Below are 3,190 nucleotides of genomic sequence, written 5' to 3'. Positions count from 1 at the left end.
ATAAAATCAAAAACACAAGTGGCCATTTCATTAGCCCAGATTATTACTGCCGCAAGTCATGATAGTGGCATGCTAAAGTTGAAAGGTATATTTACACATCAGACATGGAACCAGTACACTTGGCCTCTCACCAGTAAGGGTGAATATCAAAAATACAGAAATGTCAAAGATGAACTGTCCATAACTTAAGAGAGAGTTATATTGTGAGGGTTTAGAATCTTGATTCCAGAGAGTCTGTGGAAGAAAATGATTAAAGTGGCCCAAGAAGGATATAGCGGAATTGTTGCCACAAAATGAGTTCTCCGAAATCAATTTTGGTTTCCGTATCTCGATGAGCAAGTTGAGAAGATATTAACGGCCTGTCATCTATGTAACTGCCTAACTACAACAGTTACTCAACACACCCTAAATATGTCAGAACTCCAGTAGCATGCCTGGGAGAAAATAGCCTTTGATATTTTCAATAGAGAGGGCGGAAAATTCAGTTCTGCTCGCGGAATTTACGAAATTTCGGCATTTCCGCGTTTTGCACGGAACGCAAAAATGTCAAAACTTCAGCGATCTGCAGCGGAAAGGAATTTGGGCCCCATGAGGTATTTTTAAACCTCACCAGGAAGCACTTGCAGGAGCCCCAGTGTCTACTTCTCTGCCTCCCTCCCTGCCTTACCTCTCTCTCTTTCTTTCTGTCTGTCTCTACCTCGATTTTGATCCTACTAACTTACTGGCAAACTTCCTCCATTTTTCCCCAGTGAAATGGATCCAAAATCGAATGAAATGGATGGATTTCCAAGATGGCGAATACCCTGTATGTGACTGAAGAGAACAGTTTGCGCTAGCATGTGCATGGTTTCTAACTCTGAAACTGAATCTTTCCTAAAACTGTGGCTTTGCTGATTTCAATTCCTAAGTGACGCAAGACCAGCTCTAATCACATGCTCAATTGTGTGACCTGGGATTTTGTCCTGGTTACTTATTTTTCATGGATTGTCACATTTCAGGGAAGTACATTGTCGCAACACAGCGTCCTGATGGGACCTGGAGGAAGCCGCGGAAGGTGAAGGATGGCTACGTCCCACAGGAGGAGGTGCCGGTGTACGAGACAAATATGTTAAGTTCTTCAAAAGCAAGTCCTTCTGCCAGGTCTTAGCCCTGATGAAGCTCTTGATGGCAAGACAGTCCAGAAAGCAGAGAGCGAGTCTGGGCTGTCCAAGACAGCAAAGAGGAACCTGAAGCGGAAGGAGAAACTAAAGCAGCAGCATAACAAGGGGGAACCAGATGATGTGGATGAGTTCTGCCAGGCAATAGGAAGGTCTTCTGTCTAGGCAGATGTCGGTGTGCGGAAGACTAGTGCTGTCGGCGATTCTAAATCGCAACAGAATGCTGCAGAAGGGAACGCCAAACCTGCTGCAGCCCAGCATGTACCTACTACTGATCCTTCTACCATTGAGCGGGCAAAGAAGATTAAGAACTTTTGGAAAAAGCTACGACAAGTGCAGGACTTGCAGCATTTGTTCCCCAGTGAAATGGATCCAAAATCGAATGAAACTCTGTTGCTGGAAAAGCAGTCTATTTCTTTTTCTCTTTCAAAATGCAGCATCTAAATAAATAAATAAAGCACGGCATGTTGGCCACAAAACGGCAAATAAATAAAATAAATAAATAAAGCAAAACACGGTGACCAGGTTGGTTTTATTCTCATGCAAACACAGTAGAGCCACTTTACAGGTGATACTTTTGACGGGCGCAGCAAAATCTCTGCGTGCACCCGCAATTTTGCGTGCTCACAGAGATTTCTTGCCGTTTCGCGGAATTTTGTGAAAGGCAACTTCCCAAATTCCGCCCACCTCTAATTTTCAATCCTCTCGACAATGGGCATCGCCTGATGGTGATTGTGGATGAATACTCGTGAATTCCATTAATTGAGGATCTCTCATCCACCACTCAAGAACGAGTCATTGAGAAACTGGATGGCATCTTTTTGACATGCAAAGGTCCTGCGCTCTCTATTGTGCTGAGTTGTGGGGTATGGAGCAGAGAAAGAGCCTAGTGCTGGTAGTAAACCAATTCATAAGATCATTATTAAATCTTCCAATAAATACGCCACTGGTGCTGTCCAGTTAGATCTTTGGGTAAAGAGTATTATACATATTGCTGCATTGAAGGTTTTAGTGTTCTGGGTAAGATTCCAGTTAAGGAAACAGTAGATGAAGAAAAAATCCTAGATAAAGCAGCTGGGCAAGTAGCGTTGGGCAGCGAGGTCCGGCAGTGGTTGCTTAGATTGGTTTTGGGAGATTTGTGGGAGAACCCCAAATCCAAGTCGAAAAAGTATTACCCCTTTTAAAAATAAGATTTTGGAATCAAAGTTAGTCAGAGTGCTTTAGCAACTGACCCTTTAACTTATAAGATTTTAGATTTTAAAAATTCTTTCTTGTTTAAAATGTTATGGATGAAATTGAACCTCCACATGCACGTGCTCCTTTTTTACAATTTAGGTTTGGAATTTTGCCTCTGCATCTCAACAAAAGTAAATGGAAGCATGCTACTGTAACGCCACTGTGCCCTGTGTGCAGCCTTAGCCCTGAATCCGTAGATCACTTTATGTTTATTTGCCCAACTTATGCGCACATCAGAAAAAGGTGGCTGATTGAGGCATTCCAACTCTTGTCATTTACACGACCAGTAGAAGCTCAACAAGTGTTTAGATCTGACACTACTAAATGTCTAGTGTTTACTTTAACAAGATATGTGTTATATGCCTGGCGTATTAGGATTAAGATTTTATCCACTATTAAGTAGTATGGCTGAAATATGAGTGTTCCCTGGAGTGGTTCTTTTTAAATCAGAAATTACAATATAAACTGAGTTTAATACATTTAGAGGATCTAGGTCAAGGATCTACAAGCCAATTCACCCCCAGGATTTAAAGAAGTCATTTAGTATAGATATTTTAGTATTGATAAGTATGATATGTTTTTATACCATGCTCGTTTTTATAATTATGATCTTTTTATGATTATTCTGTAATTTATTTCTATGGAAGTTGCTGTGTATATTTTTATGTAATTGATCATCAATTGATCGAATAAAGTTACTACCTACCTTCTGTGGCTTGTGCTGTGGCCCAGGAATAGGGTTGTAGCACAAGCTGCAGTAGAAAAAGGCACTTTGTGCACATCCATACACTGTGTGC

At 41.3% G+C, this 3,190-nt stretch overlaps 1 pseudogene; it reads left to right on the top strand.

Moving 5' to 3' along the window:
- Nucleotides 1-791: 791 nt before the first annotated feature.
- LOC147724334 (partner of Y14 and mago pseudogene) lies at nt 792-2,548 on the top strand (annotated as a pseudogene).
- The last annotated feature ends 642 nt before the right edge of the window (nt 2,549-3,190 follow it).

The sequence above is a fragment of the Lissotriton vulgaris genome, chromosome 4_1 (genome assembly GCF_964263255.1).
Source record: "Lissotriton vulgaris chromosome 4_1, aLisVul1.2, whole genome shotgun sequence".
NCBI lineage: Eukaryota > Metazoa > Chordata > Amphibia > Caudata > Salamandridae > Lissotriton > Lissotriton vulgaris.
Note: the sequence above shows the minus strand (reverse complement) of the source record. Positions and strands in the feature narration are given on the sequence as shown.